Below are 17,684 nucleotides of genomic sequence, written 5' to 3'. Positions count from 1 at the left end.
CAGTGAGCAGCGAGCCTTGCAACGTCCCGACCAATCAGAGCACACTGGGATCACAGGGATGGGGGGGGGGGGGCAGGAGCTCCAACAAGACGTTTATGACAGAGTGAATACACATACTTTACAGAGATGCTGTATGAGAAACCAATGTGAGTTTGGAAAATTGCACAATATAAATCTATTTTAGTAGACCTCAACAATGTAATTATGATCAGTAGAAATGGCCATGACATGGGACCTTTAATATTTGAACTTGCCAATGTGGTCATAAAATGTCATACAATGTGTACAGAACTGGTAGTAATGTGACACCATGCGCTTGTCCCAGGGATGTATGTAGTTGTGCGCTGTAAACCAAAAAGCCATGTCAAAGTGAGATCAGGTTACCATGGTATCCTTTTTCCTTTTGTCACACTTGGCTCAGCTTTCATCAGTCTAAGCTGCATACTGTTAGGTTTAGCCCTCCTTTGAGCTTAACACACAACAACATTCATACTAAGCACTGTAAGTGTGTAGGCTGTGGCAATTCCTAAGTTGTGCAAGCAGCCACTTCTCCTACTAAATGTTTGGTTGTAGTGATAACAGAACAGAAACATACCATTCAACTGTCAACTTCACACAGGGGACAGCACATTACACTGAAGGCTTAAAAAGGCAGAAAGACGCCTGGTCCTGTTTTAAAGCAGTAAATGTCAGAATGATACAAAAAACATCACAGGGACATCAAGAAAGAATGTGCTTGCCTCTGGACAGGCTTAAACAAATAATATGTTGTTTATTCTTTTAAATCACATGATATTATCATGATATCATATGACAGTGCAAGACATGTGCAGACCTTATGCAGGTGATATAAGAACGAAGTAGAACCAGTAGAAGGTCACTTCTGTCTCAAGACCTAACATGAGACTGCCTGTATTTTTCTTACGGTTGTTTGTAACACTCACTAACCAAGCTCATGGTTCTCTGAATGGAAAAGGTAAAACATGAAATATTGGTGAACCTGTTGATCTTTGAAATTGTGATTACACAAACAGAGCTATATAGATACACAAGCTCCTACACTGACTTCTGGCCCAAAAAGGCAGTGTTACATTTCATGACATCCGCATCAATCCAGGGATCGAGTTACTCCATGAAACAAAAACTGCACTGTGCATTTATTATTTTTCTACAACATGGGGATATGGCTGGAATAACAGTAAGGCATTCTTTAAAGTTAGAATTTGATTAAATAATTGGTCGTTGTCTCAGTGTTACAGTTCCAGTACTAGACAATGTGCAGGTTTCAATGCTTTCTATGAGAAAAAAAAAGATATACAAATGGTGACTACATATCTTCTTGTTTTAGGCAGACAATGTGCTTCACGTTTATGAGAATAAGCTTTTTGTCACGCTCCAGAGAACATGGCGGGACCTGGTGTATCTCAGTTATATGCTCAGTTGGACAGAGCAATAAGGCAGCAACTATAACACTCGTAAAAGCAAGAAAGCATGAAGGGAAATGGAGATTACTGACAGCAGAAAGGCATAGTAACAAAACGATTTTATATTAGGGTGAGTTGTCTTCTTGATGCTTTCATAAAACTTGAGAAAAATACTTCACTTTTTCCTTCACTTGAACACTGGTTTAATATGGATAGTGCAACCCATGTACAGTTGCAAGAAAAAGTATGTGAACCCTTTGGAATGACCTGGATTTCTGCATAAGTTGGTCATAAAATGTGTTCTGATCTTCATCTAAGTCACAACAATAGACAAACACAGTCTGCTTAAACTAATACCACACAAACAATTATATGTTTTCATGTTTTTATTGAACACACCATGTAAACATTCACAGTGCAGGGTGGAAAAAGTATGTGAACCCCTAGGCTAAAGACTTCTTCAAGAGCTAATTGGAGTCAGGAGTCAGCCAACCTGGAGTCCAATCAATGAGACGAGATTGGAGGTGTTGGTTAAAGCTGCCCTGCCCTATAACAAATACACACCAGTTTTGAATTAGCTATTCTTAAGAAGCATTGTCAGATGTGAACCATGCCTCGCACAAAAGAGCTCTCAGAAGACCTACGATTAAGAATTGTTGACTTGCATAAAGCTGGAAAGGGTTACAAAGGTATCTCTCAAAGCCTTGATGTGCATCAGTCCACGGTAAGACAAATTGTCTATAAATGGAGAAAGTTCAGCACTTGCTACTCTCCCTAGGAGTGGCCGTCCTGTAAAGATGACTGCAAGAGCACAGCTCAGAATGCTCAATGAGGTGAAGAAGAATCCTAGAGTGTCAGCTAGAGACTTAAAGAAATCTCTGGCACATGCTAACATCTCTGTTGACGAATCTACGATACGTAAAACACTGAACAAGAATGGAGTTCATGGGAGGACACCACGGAGGAAGCCACTGCTGTCCAGAAAAAACTTTGCTGCACGTTTGAAGTTTGCAAAAGAGCACCTGGATGTTCCACAGCACTACTGGCAACATATTCTGTGGACAGATGAAACCAAAGTTGAGTTGTTTGGAAGGGACACACAACGCTATGTGTGGAGAATCCAAAGGGTTCACATTCTTGCAACTGTATATCAGATGGGCTGACACCATACTGTAACTGGCCATATACTATTAGTGATGAAAACGTTTTTCCGATAGCACATTGCAGCAGCCCTACACACATGACAACAGTAGCTGGTTTGTAAAAGCGTAATCGATTCTGTATCGATACCTTGATTTCAAGAAAGAGACATTTGCAGGCCACACTTGATAGAATTACAGCTGCACTCTGGGCTCGTAAAGAAACAACAGTAAGCAGACGGACATTACTGAGCCCAGTAATCACTGAAACTTTCAAATCGATTCTGTAATGCAACCAGTGTAGAGAAGCTAGGGGGAAATGGCTGTAATGGTTGAATGAAACATGTTTATTTATTTTTGCCAAACTTGATATAAAGTATAAGGGTTGTGAAACCATTTTGTCTAGAGATTATTATGGCCATCAACAAGGGCTACTGTTATGTAAATGAAACAAAATGGAATATATTCACAAAAGCTTGTAGAAGAGGATATAGAGATTAATAACACAGCCAAAAAAGATCCAAAGGGGAGAAAGCTTAAAGGCACTTCATGAGTAAATAATGAAGCAGGAGAAATATACACACCCAAAGGACTTAACATTTTCTCTTTGACAGGTGAGATGGAAGCTACATCTGGGGGTTATTACGAGCCGTCAACAATTTAAAATCCATTTGAAAAAAGTGCTTTGTTAATAGAGTGCTTTGAAAATCGCTAAAATAGGCATATACTATTCACATTTTTTGATCAATTAGATCTCTATGTATCACTTCATTTGTGAAGAGGAGTAATTTGATGCACATCGGATGAAGAAGGAATCAGTCGTGCAGGCTATAAGTTAATTACATTTTCAAGGTGGTGTATTGGCTTGGCACTGGACAGGCACAAGATGAACAAGGGTCACCCTGCGTATGTCTCAATGCACAAAAAACACTGTTTGATTAGACCGACACATGGAAAGCCCTGTATAAAAGAAGGTTCAACCTGTAATGGGTTTATACAGTAGCTCTACAAAAAAGAAGAGACATAGGAATATAAAAGTATCAATCCAGTCGAAGGGCTTATACAATACACTACTTGACCAGTATATTGCCAAGGCCACTCCAAATACCATTAAAGAGGAACATTCAAGTTACTCTCAGTGCAATAGATAGGTATTAATGCCCCTCAAACTGTTCAGGGAGGTCATTACATGCCTCATGTTTCTGTATGACTTGTGCTATTAACAATTAGCAAGCTGGTTAAAAACCAAACGCCCACTAAGAGAAATGTGTCGATGACTCACATGGATCGACTGCAAAGGAGGCAAAGCATTTTGATCACAGCATGTGCCCTCACTTACTGCTCAGGAATGTGAAAAATGCCACAAGCCAAATTCTTATTTACAAAAATGATCACCTTCGTTTATTTCCAATGGTCCTGGAAGTGAGGATGGGAGAAACGGTAAAAGCCAATAAATCCCTTTAGGAATGCAATTCAGTTATTAATGTTCTTAGTTGCAGTTATACTGGGTTTTTCAAACCTGATCTCACCAGAATGCGTGACTCCACCACGACTCCTTAACACCGCATTACGTGGTGGAGTCACGAACTTTGCTACATTTACGTGTCTGCAACACGCAAACAACCCCAATGTAAAGTGAATGAGGCTCCTTTGTCGTGGTGCACACACGCATTTCTACAACGTCCAGCAGTGAGCTTTTATTCTATAAAACGTTTTTAAAATCTACTTTATAACTCACGGGAGGCTTCTTTTATTTTATTTGTATTCATAATAATTTGTATTTTTCGTCAAATGTATTATGGCAACACTGTCTCCTAAAAATTACGTTCCCACAGAACTAAACGTTTAGCGAGACGTATTTTCTCCCACGTTACGTTCGTTATGAACGTATCTCAAATACGTTTATTTTCTACATATCTTCTAGAAACATATTTTCTCCCACGTTACATTTCTTATGAACTTACTTAAATACGTTTATTTTCTACATATCTTTGCCATTTATTGTCTTGCTTATAATAATGATAATAGTCATTTATAAATATCATTTTAGAGCACACATTTGAAATCAGTAGGCGAGGCTGTAACTTCGCCAGCTGTTACTCTCATGAGCGAGGCAGAAAATAATAGTTTTAACATGCCAAAAAGCTGCTGTGTCGTTTATTGCACCTCAAACATTAAAACAAATCCAGAGTTACGTGTTTCTGTACTTCCTCTAAGAAGAAAGGACATTAACAGAAGATCTCTGTGACGCCAGATGTGGTGTTGTTAATGCGATATGATATCCGAAAAAAAATTCAGTTTAGGATGGCCAAAGACACTACACTACCCATAATCCCCAGCTATCGTTTGGGACTACAGTCCCGTTGACAAACCCTGTGATTAATCTTCAAACTCTGGGATTGGATGTTGGAGTGGCAGTGCGCCAAGGTTACGCCGAGTGTCAAGCTCTTTGAAATGGAACGAAACCACAGCAGACTATTCAAAACTGGACTTGAACGCCCCCCCAGAACTACACTTGCTTGCTATTGTGTTTCGCAACATGTTCTCTATGGCACGTCTCTACTGGGAATTGTAGTTTTAAAAAGATGTTTTCGTTTTTCCCAAAATTAGAAGTTGACAGTATTAAACTGTGTACAGCCCTGGAGGTTTAGGCGATAGGAAACAAATTGGTGTGTACAAATGTAAAACATGTAATTACGAAATGGGTGAAAATCGCTTGTATCCATAATGGGCAGCATTAACATATCCACATGACAGCTCATTGTTACTTTGTAATTCTACTCCACTACAATTCAGAGGTTAACCTGGTATTTGTACTCCACTACATTTACTTTAGTTACTTTGCAGATTCTGATTAATGATGTGAAATATAAACAACCCTTAAAGCAGACTTTAGTTACACCCGAGTAAAATTCAGGGAAAGGTGATTGTCAAGTGCCAACAATCAGGAGAGATATTTGATAGTTGGTGCTTGAGAAGACTAAACATTTATCTGCAGATCTCTATAAAGTATATTAATTACTCGTTGTTCTCTCCTAATAGTTAATTGAAAACTGTATATAATTGCTATTTTGCACATCCCTTTCAAGATTTCATGATTTTCTAAGGTTTATTGACATATCATATACACAACTACAGTGTAGTAATGCAATGAATGAAACACTTGGGTCACAGGTTCCTCAACAGTGCATTACAAGACATCTATCAATATGTGTGTACCTCCACCATTAAACTGTCAAATTCTGCACATTTCTTATACTATCTACATACATAAGAGTATAATTAATGTGTATAATATCAGTTAAAATAAGTGCTTCAACATAGTTAACATTGCAGGAAAGCAATATATTAGACGTTAAGTACTTTGTCAGGCTTAATATTTATCTGTAGATAGATACCCCCAAAGCTTTTTTCTTATTTTAAAGAAGACCTTAACCTAAAGTATTCTTTAATATGTTAATAAAGGTTAATTAGTTTGTCTGTTTTGCACATCCTCATATTAATATATGTGTACATCCTGCACTAAACTGTTTTATTGTAGAGATCACTTACAGTATCTTCTTGATTTTTTATATTCTATATTTCTATCATTGACCTTCTACTTTCCCCCACAGCTGATAGAAAAGGACTTGTAGTTTTTAAAGATATTACTGATTTTCTTTGAATATAAGAATGTAAATACTGAGTTGAGAGAATAGTCAGGGGATTTGGGTGATGGGAGACACATCTATGGAATCACAATTTCAATAGCTTACCATTAAATGACGGATATGCCTTTCTGTCTGTGATGTTTTACAAATCAGATATTAATGTGTAGAAGTAAAACATGAGAAATAATATAGCAATATCCTGTACAATTATGTAAAAACATGATTAAAACTACACATCTTCAGATGTTATACATACATAAGTGTCCTACACTAATAATAAAAGTTATTATTAGTATGCTGTGTGTACCTTGTGTGTACCGCCTCGTGGTTAAAGCACGTTATTGAATTATTTTTGTTGAATAATGTTATTTTTGTTGAATAATGTTACTTGATGAAAAAAATATTAAGAGTACATACTTTCATAGGTGTAAATATAACCTATTTACCAATTGGATCAAATATAAAAGTCAGCCGAATTACTATTGATACTGCAAGGAGACGTATTTTGTGAAAAGAAATGCAAGATGTTGTTTAATTGTTGATATATTTATGATCCACGTCACGTATTCAGTTTTGGCGGTAGTTCTCGAGTTTGTCCAGAAGTCTTCTCATCAGGGCTCTATAAATAAAGAACTACGGCAGATGTGTAATATTTAATGCAGCCGAACCGTGTATTACAATGCCGTTATGTGATGACTTCCAAAGAGAAAAGCAAGAACACTCGGAATAAAGTATTATTATATATTTTTTAAATGTTTTCGGATACTATATCGCATTAACATCATTTCCCAACATGCATTGCGGCTAAAACATCCAATCAACGAGCTTCAAGCTGAGGATCTTGGGTAAACTGTTCAGTGGGTTTGTGGTGTGTATCGCTCGAAATGTCCCTTATAGGCCTACGTCTGTTTCCGGTGACTTTATTTACGGCTAAAACGCATGCTAAAAAGCCCAAGATTATAGAATTAAACGAATAAATAAAAACAAGGATAATTGTGTGTTATTGTTGAGTAAATAACAGTGTGTTATTTAGAAAACAATAACAAATTAGAAGGAAAAAATGATTTTCAAAAATACAGATTTCAGTATTTTGAGGCTAAGCCCCATTTATTTTCCTCACAGACGGGAAAAAAGTCAAACATTATACGATTTAAAATAAAAACAAATAAAAAGATAAAACACTGGCCTGTAATTTACGTTAGAATAAATAGAATGGTTTTGAATAATAGAGAGTAAAATCTATGTCACTTTCAACAAGTCCTCCAACTCATACGACCAAATGGGTCGATTGTTTAAGCCCTTATTACGACCAAATATGTCGTTTGTTCAAGCGCTTAATACGACCTATAATTACGTTTTAAAGTTTTCGCCCTCTAGTGCTCCCGTTGAATGCAAACGTTACAGATGGTCGTTTATTCACAAATAACCCTCTCTGTAAAATCCTAAATTGTAGGATAGTTTGGCCATTAAAACGCTTTATGATTAGATTTCTAGCGAGAAGTATATATTGTACTTTTAGAATCCACGTCCAGTCGTTATGTAGGATCTATAGTTTGATAGATATTACGAAGATGATTTGAGGTTTCGTCAGGAGAACGTGTATATGCGGCAAGCTTCCATGTAAAGTTACGGGTTGAAAACAGTATTTCCGGTCTCGACGTTTTCATAATAAAACCAATGATCAAATGATTTAACAGTGATATCTGCAGTACTCATCCACTAAAAAACATCAGTTTATCCTAGTTAATTATACGACATTAATTGGTTTAAATTGTGTACAATGCTTTTGTGTTTTTCCCATAGGGTTTTCTCTTTCGATTCTGAGAGACACATTTCTTTTTTCAGAGGTTTTGATAGGCTAAAATCACGCCGCAATGCACGTCGGGATATGGTGTTTATGTGATATGAAATCGGAAAACATTTTTAAAATAATAATAATACTTTATTCCGAGTGTTCTTGCTTTTCTCTTTGAAAGTCATCACATAACGGCATTGTAATACACGGTTCGGCTGCATTAAATATTACATATCTGCCGTAGATATGTATTTATAGAGACCTGATCAGAAGACCTTTTGACAAACTGGAAGAGATGCCGCCAAAACTGAATACGTGACGTGGATCATAAAATATCAACAATTAAACAACATCTTCCATTTATTTTCACACAATACGTCTCCTTGCAGTATCAACACTAATTCGGCTGACTTTTATATTTGATCCAATAAGTAGATAAGTAGTCTGTATTTACACCATAACGGTGCACAGCTGATAGAAAGGGATTTTGTTGTAGTTTTTAAAGATATTACTGATTTTCTGAACTACCTTTCCAACTCCTCATGCAGTTGACTGTTACAGGTCTATACAAGTTTATGGTACAATGCATAAGCTTCACATTGAGAGACTGAAACTGTATTTTCCTTTACCGTTCTGTTTTAATTTCACAATAAAGTGAATAGTCATATTATGTTTGATATTATTATGTTTTATTAACTAGACCACTGGTCTAAACCGTACCTCCTAGTGGTTAAAGCACATTATTGAATTTAGTTGTTGAATAAGTTTAATTTTTATGAAAACATTTACATATTAAGAATAGCCTACATACAAAATAGGGGTCAATGATAGAAATATAGAATAGAAAATATCAAGAAGATACTGTAGTGATCTCTACAATAAAACAGTTTAGTGCAGGACGTCCAAAGATATTAACAGGTGGATGTGCAAAACAGACAAACTGATAAGGCTGAATTTTACTCAGGTGTAACGAAAGTCTGATTTAAGGGTTGTTTATATTTCACATCATTAATCAGAATCTGCAAAGTAACAAAAATAAATGTAGTAGAGTAAAAATACCAGGTTGACTTCTGAATTGTAGTGGAGTAGAACAAAGTAGTACATGCTGCTGTAACAAAAACATTTCCCAAATTGGGATCAATAAAGTATATCTTATCTTATCTTAAGATGATCGATGGCTACTGCCATATTTGCTAAATGTGCATCTGAACCTTGACAAGTGCATGTTTCAGGCTTATCAATTAACAACAGGAGGGGTCACAGACATAAGACCAGCTGTTAAATAAAGCTCTTCTGACCTTAGCTGTCATGTGGGTATATTAACGCTGCCCATTATGGGCACAAGCAATTTTCACCCATGTATTAATTATATGTTTTAAATTTGATAACACCAATGTGTTTCGTATCCCCTAAACCTCCAGGGATGTATACAGTTTAATACTGGCAACTTCTAATTGTGGGAAATACGAAAACGTCTTATAAAACTACAATTCCCAGTAGAGACGTGCCATAGAACATATTGCGAAACACACAATAGCCAGCATGTGTAATTCTGTGGGGGAGGGCTGGGCTGGACCCGTCCAAGTCCAGTTTTGGATAGTCTGGCGTGGTTCCATTCCATCATTTCAAAGAGCTGTTTGACATTCGGCGTAACCTTGTCGCACTGCCACTCCAACATCCAATCACAGAGCTTTAGGGCTAATCACGGGGTTTGTAAAGCAAGGCGGATGTTGTAGTCCCAAACGATAGCTGGGGATTCTGGGTAGTGTAGTGTCTTCGGAAACTCTGTAGTGTCTAAACTCCGAAAAAACTATTTGTTTCTCCGAATCGAAGGTTAAAAACACAAAAGCATTGTACACAATTTAAACCAATCAATATTGTGTAATTAACAAGGATAAACTGATGTTTTTAAGTGGATGAGTAATGGAGATAATTTGACAGTGTGGGGAATACTTCCGGTTTTATTATGAAAACTTCGAGACCGGAAATACTGTTTTCACCCATGCTAACTTTACATGGAAGCTGCCCCATATACAGTACACGTTCTCCTGGCGAGACCTCAAATTATCTTCGTATATCTATCAAACTGTAGATCCTACACATCCACTGGACGTAGATTATAAAAGTACAATATACACTTCTCGCTAGAAATCTAATAAAAAAGCATTTTAATGGCCAAACTATTCCACAATTTAGGATTTTCCAGAGGGTAATTTGTGAATAAACGACCTTCCGGAGCGTTTGCAATCGACAGGAGCATGTTGTTTCTTACACGACCACTAGAGGTGCTACACTTTAAAACGTGACTCTGGTTCGTATTTAGCTGCTGAACAATCGACCTATATGGTCGATTTTTGTAGGAGGACAGGCTGGTCACTTTACAGCCCCGCCCACTTTTGGGGAAACCAACGCTGTCATTTGAACGGCGATCAAGCCTGAAGCCACAGAGATCTTCTGTTACTGTCCTTTGTTCTTAGAGGAAGTACAGAAACACGTAACTCTGGATTTGTTTTAATGTTTGAGGTGCAATAAACGACACAGCAGCTTTTTGGCATTTTAAAACTATTATGTTCTGCCTTCGCTCTTGAGAGTAACAGCTGGCTAAATGACAGCCTCGTTTACTGATTTCAAATGTGTGCTCTAAAATTATATTTATAAATGACTGTGAAGAAGAAGCCTTCATCACAATTGGCATAGGGGCATGGTAATAGGCACACTGAGGGAAACACATTAATAACTTAGCTGGATATTGATAAAATAAAACCCAAGTCATTGTTTGTTCAAAACAGATTTATTGGAAGTCATATACAAGTAACCTGCTTACCCTCTCCTTCAAGGTTGTGAAGGCCAAACAGAGCAACAGAAAGAAGCAGCCTTAAGTAGAGGCTCAATCAGTGGGAACACCTGTGCTCAATTGGAGCATACCATGTACTGCATGGGCACGGGTGGCACTTTTCTTGCGAGTGTAAAAATGTTATTGTTTGGGGCTTCTGTGGTCAGAGATATGGAATATGTTGGCCTATTTGATGTGTTTGGGTAATTTGCCTTGCATTTTTAACGTGTTTGTAGATGAGAATGACATTGGTTAGGGGTATAAATAGTGGATTGTCCTAGGGGGAGGGGCTTAACGTGTATAAACCCCTGGCCACAAGTGTTTTGGGAGTTAGTCTGACGGTGGCTGTAGAGCAGAGAGGTACCAGTCCTATGTCCTCGACCTGTACAGATATATTGAGGTTTTGTTTAGTGATGGCGAGATGAAGCCTTATGAAGCTTTCCAGCCAATTGGTTCGCAAAAGGGTTCATCTCATGAGGCTTCATCATGGCTTCATTTGAACACAACCCCCCCTGTTGGTCAAAGTGTGTAAAACAGGCGGATTGGACATCTCAACAGTGTGCTCTATCTCATACCGTGTTCCCAATGAGTAAAGCCTTAGAATAACTCTAAACAACGAACATTAAATCATATTTTCATGTTAACAATATTGTATTTATTCCAGTTTAATGATTGTGATTGAAAAGCCTAAGGAGGCTGGTAACATTACAAAGAGGGATTTGTATTCCTTAACAATATTCGTAAACTTAACCATGTTGTAGCCTGAGAAAGGCTAAACCATATCAAAGAATACATTTATTAACTACATTATCTCATTTAGCTGTAGCTTTTATAAACCAAAAAAAAAGACGTATTGACCAGTCGTTGAACCAGGAACCCTGCAGTCGTGAGTCAATTGCTTTCCAGCTGAGCCACAGCACACACACTAAATTCATCTGAAAACACTGCACGCTATTTATTCCTGTATTTATTCATTGATGTTTTTATTCCTACTTTTATTTATGCTTGTATTTATTTATACTTAAAACATGTTCCGACCTCTATATAAGAGGGTCTGAGCTTTCTTAATTCCATCGTGTCACCGGCCCGGGTACAGGAGGGGTAATATGGTTCTTATTATACATCCATGGGTAATATGAGCGTTGTGGTTCAACCGATCTAAAGCACTTTCTGCTTCCAGTTAATCGGTTCACTAAAAGGTTCATCTGAGGCTTCATCATGGGCTTCATGTACACACAAGACCCCCTGTTGGTGAACAGGTGTAAAACAGCCAAATATTATTTGTAATCTTTGACATACTAAAAATACTGGAAATAATTATGCAAAAGTGTAAAAGATGTAAAATGTATTTGTAATCCTGTATTAGGGTTAATTACCTGGGGTTTCTTGTTCAGGTTGAGATGTGGATGGACTTTCTTGGGGCACGGCTTCAGGTGTTCGGATCAGTGCACCACATTCAGTCACAAGCCTTTTTGTGGCTTCTGCAGCTGTTAAAGGGCTAAAAAATCGGATCAGTTTGAACCTAGGGTCCAGTAGCGTTGCCAATGACATGATGCTCATAGATTGGAGTGTGTGGAGCCTCTCTCTTAGATGCCCTTAAGAGGTGTTCTCCCATTTCTTTGGCCACTGCTACTGCAGTTTTTGCCATCTCCTCATGAAGCATTTGCTCCAGCATTTTGAGGAGGGGCACAACCTTGGAACCAGATACATTTTTCTCCTCAGAAAGCTCAATGGTGGCATCATTGAATCCAGACAGCAGAGAGAGGCACCCACTTATGGTGGTGAACTCAGCAGAGGTCAGAGGTTCTATGAGGTCCACCAGACGTTGCAGCATGTGATATGTGCTGTTCCAGCGGGTCTCCACCTCTTGCAGGAGCTTCAGTGTGGGCCTTCCCAATTGCCTTTGCGCCAATACAAGCTTCTCCTTTAACACAAAATTAAAGATGTATTTAATTGTCAAATTAGCAGTAACATAAACATAGCATTATTATTATTATTATTCATTATTAACCAATGTAAGAAAGGTCAAAGCACATACCTTAGCAAGGGTGCTGCTCCTGAAATATCCCCCCAGGTTTCTTGCCTTGGCTCGAATATCACACAGCACAAGAGATTTTTTGACAATCAAATTCAGTGTATGTGCAATGCATATTGCATGACGTAGCTTTAATTGTTTCCCACAGGAAATCATATTGGCTGCACCATCCGTCACAAGGCAAGTGACCTTGTCAGTGATTCCCCATTCCTCCATGAAGGAGGCTTTCACTCTGGCCAGGTTTTCAGCAGTGTGTGTATGGGGAAATTGTTGCACTCCTAACAACACATAATTGAGACGTGTGTTATCGTCAACAAAGTGGCAGGTTACAGCCATCCATATTGATGGACGTCCACATGTAAGAGGTCAGGCTCACTGCAGCCACCTTCTGCATTTTAGCTATGGCCTTGTTCCTTTCCAGAACATACTTGGCATCCACCATAGCCTTAACAGCCTAAAAGAGGGGAAATCACTGGTTAATTGTCAAATGCCATGAAAAAATGTTGTTCTATACATGAAGTCTTACACACCTGCCGTGTGGGGATGACATAGCTGTGTTAATAATGAGTATCTTGTAACTTTCTTTTATTTGCATGATAAAGTGAAGTTAACATGGTTAAATTATAAAATATATTATTCCAAAATATTAAATGACAAACCTTTAGCAGGTCCACCTCCATGTCCCTCCTAGTTCTCATATATGGCACGATAATGCCTTAGCATGGATGAAGTATTATTATTGTATCCCAGTTCCCTGGAGCACAATAAACACTTCACCTTTGAATGAAATAGAAAAAGTAAAAAAATGAACCATACAAAATCTAACATAATACATCTGTTGTAATATACTATGTATGCAACCTACGTTATTGGGTGAAATCAGATCAAAGTGTTCCCACACAGGGGAAGTCCTTCTCTTCTTTGCTGGCTCCATTCTAACGAGTTGCAAAAATATCGTACAACCAAAACTGGCAAACGACAGTGTTCTCCTCTATCACAAGGTTCACACATCTTGATTCGAATCCCATGGGTTTTTATCTGTCAGAAGCACGCGCCAAGATCTGAAGCGCTTCCTGAAGCAGTCACGTGGTATTGACAGGTAGCGAGGCTTCGTTTGTCATCGATGACGTCACTGGCCCAAAACGATACAAGCCTCGATACAGGCTTCACAAAAGCTTCGGGGATTACTCGACACACGCTCCGAAGCCTCGGCGCAATACGTAACATCACTAGTTTTGTTTTCTTTATGTAAATCCTTTTGACTTTGTGTTTTTCAGCATTGTTGGCTGTTAATAAAAGCACCTAAGGACCATTTTTTGTGACTCTAGTTTTTTCCATCAACATTTTTGTAACAATGACTATTATCATTATTATAAGCAAGACAATAAATGGCAAAGATATGTAGAAAATAAACGTATTTAAGATACGTTCATAAGAAACGTAACGTGGGAGAAAATACGTTTCTAGCTAAATGAAATTCAGACACGTTTTCAACAACTTTTAGAGTTACTGTCATTACCATCTATAACCATCTATGGTGGAAAGCTTGTGACAGATTTAGGTCATATAACAAAGTGAAAGGATGGCAGTAATTGGAAGTTCCTCTGAGACACAAAGGCATCCATGAAAAGTTGTTCTCAAGCCTCAAAATAAAGAATGGAATATCAATATATACGACGGCAGAGTGGAGTGGCACTTAATTAATCTCAACAAGGGTTCAGTTGCACCCAGGAGAACCTTTTTCACCTGACACATTGAGTGGATGTGTAGCTGATGTAAACTGTCCAAATGCCGCTCATGTGAGTTTGACCTCACTGTGCAGCAGAGATGCCTGCTAACAGCTGCCTACAGCTTATTAACAAGTAAAAGCCAAGAGACTATTTATAAATGAGTCAATCACTGCATTTCATTCACTGAATATATATTGATTAAGGTACAGTGTAAGAAAACGTTTTTAGAGAGTACTTGTCCATGGACAAGTGAGTTTGGCAATTTACTTGTCCGAATACATTTTTCACTTGTCCAGAAAAATCGATCGGCATCGTATTGGACATTTACCCATGGTTTTTACGACACTGCTAACGTAAGTGAGCGGTAACATTTTACTGCATCACACACGGGGCGCCGCCAGGGATTTTGGGCCCCATGAAAAGATATCACATTGGGCCCCACCACCAGGCACAGGCCACGCCAACCAAGCACAATTGCTGTAACCACACCTCCAGAACCCAACCCACTCATTTATGCTTTAAATAACTACCTGTACAGGCTTGCATCTATCTTGTAGTCCAATACTAACTGCACAATATTTACTGACACTGAGCGGTGAACATATAACACTGTGCAGATGTGCAACATTCTTCTGCAGTAGAATTCACTATTTGATATAACACTAACATTCCTGACAATAGATCTCAATAGTCATCTTTTATGGTGCACATGCCTTTTTAATAACATTTCTGAAAGGAACATTCATAAATCAAAATAAATATAACTTAAATATACATGACCATGTCCTTGAAGTCCAGCTTTCTAGCCAACTGGCTTTCAATGGACAGCATGGCAAGACTGCAAAGCCTTATGGGGGGACAGGGCTGCTGAGCCTAAAGATGGATCTGTTGGTCCTGGCACCAGGGGGAGGGACAACTGATTTAGTGTGAATAGCTGCTAAAAATGTACCTGCATTTATTAAATGTCAGCTAAAAGAGGAGTGAAATGAAAAACCTCAGCATTTTCTGTGAAGATATTAACAGTACTTAATGTCAGCAAAACATTACAATTATTATTTACAATGGACTAAGCTTAGCTAACAGACTAATTTCCATCACTAATTTCTCTTGAAAAACTGGGTGACATATTGTCGCCCTTTAGTCCCTCTCTCTTGTCTTTCTCTCTTTTCTTTTCTTTTTTGAAAGCCTGACTTTGTTAGTCGTTGAGACATCGTACACAAAATTCCATGCCCAAAAGAACATAAGGACTACAGACCAATAGCCCTCACCTCAGTGATTATGAAATCACTAGAAAGAATTCTGCTCCGATTTCTTATCAGTACAACACAAGACAAACTGGATCCATACCAATTTGCCTATAAACAAGGGTGCGGTATGGAAGATGAAGTGTTCATCACTAAACATTTAGATAAACGCAACACCTATGCAAGAGCCCTCTTCCTAGACTTCTCATCAGCATTCAACACAATACAAGCAGACATCTTGGTGTCAAAAATTGCCAAAATGGAAGTAAATCCATACCTTATTTACTGGTATGCTGCTTTCCTCACTAGTAGAGAGCAACTTGTGAAGGTTAACAAAACCCTGTCATCTGCCATCACAACCAATGTAGGGGCCCCCCAGGGCTGCGTGAGTTCAGCTGTGCTCTTTACTCTCTACACTGATGATTGTCGTACCAACACACCAAATCAAGTCATCATTAAGTACTCCGATGATACTGGAATAATCTCTGCTCAGTAACACATACGACCCAGAGCTGCACCAACAGGCTGTAAATCAGGTGGTTGAGTGGACTGATAGCAATGCTCTTGAGATCAACACCAAGAAAACTGAGGAAATCATTTTTGGCTCACCATCTGACTCCCATAAAGTCCCCATTGTCATCCATACAGAAATCAAGCAGGGAGTTTCATACAAATACTTGGGTGTAATGATTGACCATCTGCTGTCATGGAAGGACCACATTGAATATCTGTGCAAAAGGACAAAACAAAGAATTTATTTTCTCCGCCGTCTTAGGTCTTTTGGGGCGAGCAGAGAAATTCTTCTGTTGTTCTTTACATCTGTGATCATGTCCATTCTACAGTACTGCAATACTACCTGGTACAAATGTTTGTCAGCAGCTTTAAAATCAAAACTGCTCCACCTGTTAAAAATCTGCTCAAAGATTGTTGGTCAACCCTGTCAGAGACTCGACTCAGCCTATCATAACAACCTAGTGAGGCTGTCCAACAACATAATCTCCGACCCAAACCATGTTCTGAACAGTGAATATGAACTGCTACCATCTAATCGGAGATACAGGGTACCACGATTCAATGAAGTCAGACTGAAGCACTCCTTTGTGCATCAGTCAATCCTCACAGTAAATACAGAGCTAAATCCCAGATCAAATGCACACTGAAGGCTCTTTGAGCAGCTTTTCTCTCACTGATTGTGCTGTTATGTTAAATGTTTGTTGTTTGTGTTTCATGTATTGTGTCTGGATACTTGTCTGTTGATGTTGGACATGGAGCTGCTATGACGCAAGCAGTGTTGGGAAGTTACTTTTAAAAAGTAGTGTTTGCTCGTTACTCGTTACTTCTTTAAAAAAGTAATCCCTTACTTTACTTAGTTACCCTCCAAGGAAAGTAACTTTTTACGTTACTCGTACGTTACTTTTATGTTGCTCGACTTTGGGCAGAACCCCATCTCTGTTCCTAAATGTGTAGGCTTACATAAAGTTCTACTATGGAGGACATAACAGATATTTCTTTTGTGCTCTTTATTATAAAAAAATGCCACAGAGCACTTAACAAAACATTGGGCTATAGGCGTCCACACCACCACTAAACAATAATATCGAACAATATCAATATAAAATCATAATCATTAGCTGCAGGTCACCCTTGAAAAAGAGATCTTTTGATCTCAAGGGGCTTCACCTGGTTAAATAAAGGCTACATACAGGCTAGCCCCAAAATAGGTGCAAAGCTAGTGCAAATCATATCAATAGGCAACTAAATAGGCTTGGACTCAAAATATCATCATTTCCCCGGGGATCTTGAGCTACTAGCTTCATGCTAGCATGTTTTCCTT

Source organism: Gymnodraco acuticeps, unplaced genomic scaffold (genome assembly GCF_902827175.1).
Source record: "Gymnodraco acuticeps unplaced genomic scaffold, fGymAcu1.1, whole genome shotgun sequence".
Taxonomy (NCBI): domain Eukaryota; kingdom Metazoa; phylum Chordata; class Actinopteri; order Perciformes; family Bathydraconidae; genus Gymnodraco; species Gymnodraco acuticeps.
Note: the sequence above shows the minus strand (reverse complement) of the source record.